We start from the raw sequence: 6,991 nt of genomic DNA, 5'->3' as shown, positions 1-6,991 counted from the left end.
TATATATATATATATAATTATATACATATCTATTTACAAGTAATCGTATTGTGCGTCGTCGGGAAAAGTCAAAGGTCAAATGGATTCATAAAAATAGTTCAAAATTTTTGAGATTCAACTTTACAGACTTTGCTTATCGTGTCGAAATCAAATAAGAATTAAGTTTAAATTTGGTCAGAAATTTCCGGGTCGTCACAGTACCTACCCGTTAAAGAAATTTCGTCCCGAAATTTAAGTGAGGTGGTCATGGCTAACAATAAAAATGTTTTCATGACGAATATGAGTTGATAAATAGAGTTTTATCATCTTTGAGTAATATGGGTAAAACAATTCGATTTTTCGAAGAGCACGAATGAAGCTATCACAAAATAGTGAAATGAGAAAGACAAGTTTCATCATAACTTTTGACTAGTCATGGTTGAATTCCGGAATTCAAGGGATTTAAAGAAAATCTTTGAAATCTATAAGATATGGTTCTTCGTGATTTAAGGAAATTAGGATCTCTATAATTAAACACGGTAATCTTCCTCGATTGCTCTGTCAGATATTTTCACTATAAATTTATCTCTCCCGTTTCATTATTTTCATCATTCCAATACCTTCTTTCTTAGTTCATATTTTCAAAAGATTTTGAAAATGCTTAATCCAATTCTAATCCTTGATATTTTCTTGATTATCGTATCAATCACTCTTCTTTTTCAACTACCACCAGAGGAATATGTTTACTTCAACCATGCTCTAGAAATTATTTTATTTCCCTTCTCCCATGTCTTTATTTTGCTATACGCATTGTTATACACGGTTTTTAATTTCTGTGTTTGTGATCAGCTTTATATTTCCTTTTATATTTCGGAGCTCCATGCTCTTGTTTTCTCTTCCCGACTCTAAGTCAAGCGAATACTGGTCCAGAATTCGTAGGTATAAAGTTTTGATTGATCATAATGTTCTAAGTAGGAAGGATCGTAATAGCACGATTTGATTTGTTATATTACCAGAATTACTGAGGATAGAGCTATCAAGAATATATTTTCTTGATATGTTCGGAGGTTAAGTAGAATGAAAGAGTTATGTAACATGGTACATGATGAGGGTGTGATCTACTGTGAACCATCATCATGTTCCATTAGAAACTCATCATGACTTACTGTAATATAATCACGTTGGCCTGACGTCATTATATTATACTAACTCATGCTTCAATTTCCAACACTTCTTCAGAATTCATTCATAATTTAAACTCGAATTTCAATGAACTTTAGAAACTAAAATAGTTTCCTTTATGATGTAACATAGATAGCACGAGGAGATAGATAATTTTTGGACAAGAAGAGTTATGAATATATCCTCAGAAATATCGAAGATATTTATGATGATATTTTCAGAATTTCTAAGATCGAAGGTTGATGAAGAAAGATTTTCCACAAGATTTAACATGAGTACAGAGCAAGATATTCTCTAAAAATTTCATCGGATATAGAATTATCTGGATTTTTTTTTTTTTTTTTTTTGAATATAGGGTTTGGTCCTTGTATTTGTCCTCTGTCTCCTTCATAGTTTGCTCAATACGTTTTTCAGTACCAAATTTTCTATTGAGCGTTTCCAACACTCCATTCTTTATTATTAAGCTTCTGGTCATTAGGACCATCTATAGCTTTTGCTGCTTCATCAGCACTCTCATATATGAATCATTGGTTATCAATCCGAGGTATTTTCAAGAGTTTGAAGGGTTTGAATGAAAATTGTAATCGCTAAGATACAAAAGATTGTTTAAGATGAAATCAAGTGGCAACCTTGAGAAAATTATTTAATTGTAGAAGATGTAGCTTATTAACGATATTTTAAATCAGAATGTGTTATAATTGACATCTCCTATTCTTTTAATGCTTTTTAGTTGTCCAAGGTTAGTAGTCTAATAGTCCAATATAAAATCTTAGAATTTAAAATATTTAAGATTTGAAGATGATGAAGAAAATTTTACGTAGTTAATTAATTGGTTACTAATCAATTTTTATTTTATTTATTATTTTCTCCATTATGCCACTTGTCAAATCTTGACTTGGATTTTGATCGACAGAAATTCGTATATGAAATTGAATTGGAATGAAAATAGTTATTCTTTGATGAACGGATACGTATATCTGTGGTTGTAAGTAGGATGGTAAATGACTGTTGAATCGTATTTAAAGAATGTACAGTATAACATGTTAATGTGAAATCTAAATATTCCTCGGGTATTACCTACCCGTTAAAATATTTTAACCATTAACAGTTTGTACACAAGAATCTTTGATGTACAACGATACGTAGAACGAATATATTCGATGTAGAACGAATATGTAGAACGAAGATAAATGGTGTAGAACGTCATGTAGAACAAGATTATGCTTGAGGTACAGATTGTGAGGTTGGGGCTTGTGATGCGGATGTTGAGGCTTGTGTTGTTGGTGGTATTGGTGCTGTTGGTACTGATGCTGGTGGTGTTGTTGATGTAGGTGATGTTGCTGAAGCTGGTAATTTTGGCACCATAATTTCCAAAGCCACTACTAGAGCGCGAAGCTTGTTGACTTCTTCAATTACTCTGGGATGATTGGCGGTTTTAACAAGCGGATGAATAAGGTTCAGAGTTTGGGATATCATATAATTTGTTGTGAAATATCCTGGTAATGAGGGTGAATATGGTGTTTCGAATAGGTTCGCCGGTAAGTACTTCAGGTTCTTTGCCAATAGGGCAATATGGTTGGTGAGAGGGATCACTTCTTCTCACCTCCATCGATTAAGTCGACTACGAACCCATTCTCAATTCATCCAGAATTGATGATGGCTGATTGGTTGATTCATTCCGATTACACCACTTTCGAAGCTCGAGTGGAAACCCATATCGAAATCCGAGGAACTTGAACTTGTTGTAGAATTCATCTTACACGGTTAGATAAAAGATTTTTGATATGAAATGATTTTCGGATATCGGATGATATTCTAATTACATAGAATACCTATATATAGTATAGAAGATTCCGTAGATTACGAAGGGAAATAAGGAAACCTGTCAGATAAAGTCTACAGTAACAGATACGTTAAGATGTGAATTAGCAGATACGCTAAGATATGAATTTTTGTCTATACACTATTCATGCAATCAATGCAGTAAGATATGTCTAGATTAAGAATGATAAGCAAGTGATTCCCCGCAGATAATTTTCGACACGAAATGATAAGCAAAACTTTTGACATGCAGACACGGTCAAAGTCCAGACTCCTAATGCATCTAAACAACTATCAGTTAGACACACTAATGCAAGACCTGGTTCGCTAAGACCACCGCTCTGATACCAACTGAAAGGACCCGTCCTAATCCATCTGGACAAAGTCCACATCGATTATGAACGATTCACAACAGTTGATTACATCGCGAGGTACTTGACCTCTATATAATACATTTTACAAACATTGCATTCATTTTTGAAAAGACAATCTTTCATTACATCTACGGTTGACGACATGCATACCATTTCATAATATATCTTACTATAATTGACTTAATAATAATCTTGATAAACTCAATGACTCGAATGCAACGTCTTTTGAAATATGTCATGAATGACTCCAATTAATATCTCTAAGATGAGCAAAAGCACAGCGGAAGATTTCTTTCATACCTGAGAATAAACATGCTTTAAAGTGTCAACCAAAAGGTTGGTGAGTTCATTAGTTTATCATAAACAAACATTTCATAATTTTAATAGACCACAAGATTTCATATTTCCAATTCTCATAAATAAGCGTCCCATGCATAGAGACAAAAATATCATTCATATGGATTGAACACCTGGTAACCGACATTAACAATATGCATATAGAATATCCCCATCATTCCGGGATCCTCCTTCGGACATGATATAAATTTCGAAGTACTAAAGCATCCGGTACTTTGGATGGGGCTTGTTGGGCGCGATAGATCTACCTTTAGGATTCGCGTCAATTAGGGTGTCTGTTCCCTAATTCTTAGATTACCAGACTAAATAAAAAGGGGCATATTCGATTTCGATAATTCAACCATAGAATGTAGTTTCACGTACTTGTGTCTATTTTGTAAATCATTTATAAAAATTGCGCATGTATTCTCAGCCCAAAAATATAAAGGGTAAAAAGGCAAATGAAACTCACGCATATAAATATTGTAAAACATTTAATAAAGCATTTGCATGTATTCTCAGCCCAAAAGTGTAAAGAGTAAAAAGGGAGTAAATGAAACTCACATGACAACTTCAGAAATAAATCACAGAGATGTGACCGAAAATCGGAATGCAAGTAACCGTAGACCCCAACCTAGAGAACATATGTTGGTCAATAAGTGTCTAATAAGCTAGGTCGGTCTATAGGGTTCGTATAGTCTTATTGCTCAAGTCCTACTCATAAATTTAGCAAAATTTAGCAAAAGTCAACAAAAGTCAAATTAAGTCAAATGTAAGTCAAACGCAAGTCAAACACAGTCAACATAGTCAACACCAGTCAACAATCTAATAATATTACTCAAGTTGGTCAAATAGTCAAACATAGGTCAAACTTAAGTTATACATTTTTATTTAGTAAAAACAATATTATTTACATATATGTATATGTAGTAACTTTACAGCTGATTTCGGGTCCCACCAAATCCGATATAATACTTTGGGTCGTGACCGTTGGAAAGTATGTCATCCCACCTTTCTATAGACAGTTTATTTGACAAAGACGGAGTTACAGTTTGAAAGTTATGACCTCGCGAAAACAGTCCTTCAAAACACTAAATGCTGAGTTTTGCTGTTGTTAACAGCATTGGATCAGCCCTGATGTTCCATTTTCGTACTCGTTTTAGACCAGTTTAGTCTCGACAAAATCATACATATAACATATCGTTTTAAAGCTTGTCGTAAATACTTTCAATATCAATTAATGGTTTTTATCCAAACTTAACCAATTTCAACTTATGAGTCCGCAAAGTAGGCTCGAGAGTCATTTTTGACACTTTTGTTAAAAATGCTAAAACTTTCGGTTAACGATCCAAATTTGAATCCGGCTGACCTGAGTTAACCAAATTTGTATCACAGCTCAAAAATGACATTTTAGATGTGTTGGTGGCTTCCGTTTTCCAAAATTATGCATATGGGTCAATTTATTCACGTTTGACCCGAATAGGTCATAAATCTCTCTTTAAACCAAAATAGACCCAAAACTCATTTTTAAAGCACCAAAACTTGCAGGCATACTTAAATCAACATATAGAATTTGTTTACGCTGACCGTTATCCATTTTGACATTTTTAGACTCAAACGGGTCAAGTGTCCAAATGGACGGTCCAAGTTCGGGTGTCCATTTTCGCATGCAATTATCTCAAAATCTAGAAACTTTTAAGATACAACACCTATATGAAAACTTAACTACTAATCATGAACTTTTCAAATATAAAATCTACATTTTCCAGAACTTAAGTTAATTAAACATATTGGCCTGTTTAGTTTAGAGTTAACACGTATTGTCACAAATTTTCACGCGCGTCATACAAACATCGGACATAATTCATAACACATAAAACATGGTAACATGGAAAACTCCAGATCAAAAGTAGACTCAAAATCGATTCCAAAAAATCCAGCCAGGGCCTCATACGATGTCTACAAGTCGGGTTTCAGAAGAGGTACATTTATGGTTCGCTAAATCAGTTTCTGACTGCGCACCAATCTCGTAATGGCTATAACCGGAGCTAGGGACATGCAAATCAAGCTAGGTCAGTGGTCCTAGTTCAAGGACAAGTCAAATTACCACATATCCTTAAATGAGAAACTTTTGTTTAGCCAATTGGTACAGTTTATTCAATCAAATTGGACATTCTGTTTCAGCTCAATTCAGAAGTTACCAAATCTACGGCCTTAGTGTGCACAATGTATCGGGTTTCAGAGGTTTCAATAAACTAGACATTTATCACATAACATACAAAGTTCGATAATCCAGAAGGCCAAGGTCTCAAAAGGTGTACAACTCTTACTATAAAACTATAGGTACATACGTTACAGATTTGGACAGAATGCAGGTTACCATTTCGACACGCACATTACTCAAGCTTCACAAATCCAAATGATGCAAGGCCTAGATGAAACGTTAACTACAACATATGAAATTTTCAGATATGCAAAGTCCTAAATCACTATCATACTTCAAATAAATTTAAAAGTCAGTTTTATAATACTGAGCAAATCAGTTTTTCATATACGATCAATTAAGCATAACGGGAGTATTAAAAATCCAAATAGCATGATATCCTAGTCTAACTTGAGTGTTTTTAAATCCTCTACACAATTATGATCAGTTTAGAATTCAATTCTATGTCCATTTTTCCAGAATTTGACATAATCACATATTCATCACAAAAACTTCAATCAATCATATCTTAAGCATACGGTAATGAAAATACGCGAATCTAAAGCCTAAAATTATTAATTTTTCGAGAGGATTTTAATTATATCATAATATTTAACATTCAAGAAAACCAAGTTTCTGTAACCACAAAAAACAAATTCGGGATTAAACATAAACACATCAAACGAGCAATATAACACATACAATCATGTATAATCATATAGACTTGAGCAATAGACACTATATCTACCCTAATATGTAACAAAAACATAAAAACCCAAAAATTTGAGTTTTTAAAACTTACACAAATCATGAAATTGTTGGTATGGATGTGTAGAGCTCTTCGAGAGGAATCCGAATATATAAACGATTTTATGATCCATCAAGTTTTTAAGGTGTTCTTGAGTGATAAAAGATTGATGATGATGATGAATAGTAGTGGGTGTTCTTGAGAGAAAAATTGGGTGTTTGATAAAATGAATCTGGAATATAGATAGATTAGATAAGGTCACGGGTATTTTACTGGTTAATCACGGGTATAGATATAACACGGTGTAATAATTAAATAAACTCGGGTATTAAATGTGTAGTCACGGGT

Source organism: Rutidosis leptorrhynchoides, chromosome 2 (genome assembly GCF_046630445.1).
Source record: "Rutidosis leptorrhynchoides isolate AG116_Rl617_1_P2 chromosome 2, CSIRO_AGI_Rlap_v1, whole genome shotgun sequence".
NCBI classification, from domain to species: domain Eukaryota; kingdom Viridiplantae; phylum Streptophyta; class Magnoliopsida; order Asterales; family Asteraceae; genus Rutidosis; species Rutidosis leptorrhynchoides.
Note: the sequence above shows the minus strand (reverse complement) of the source record.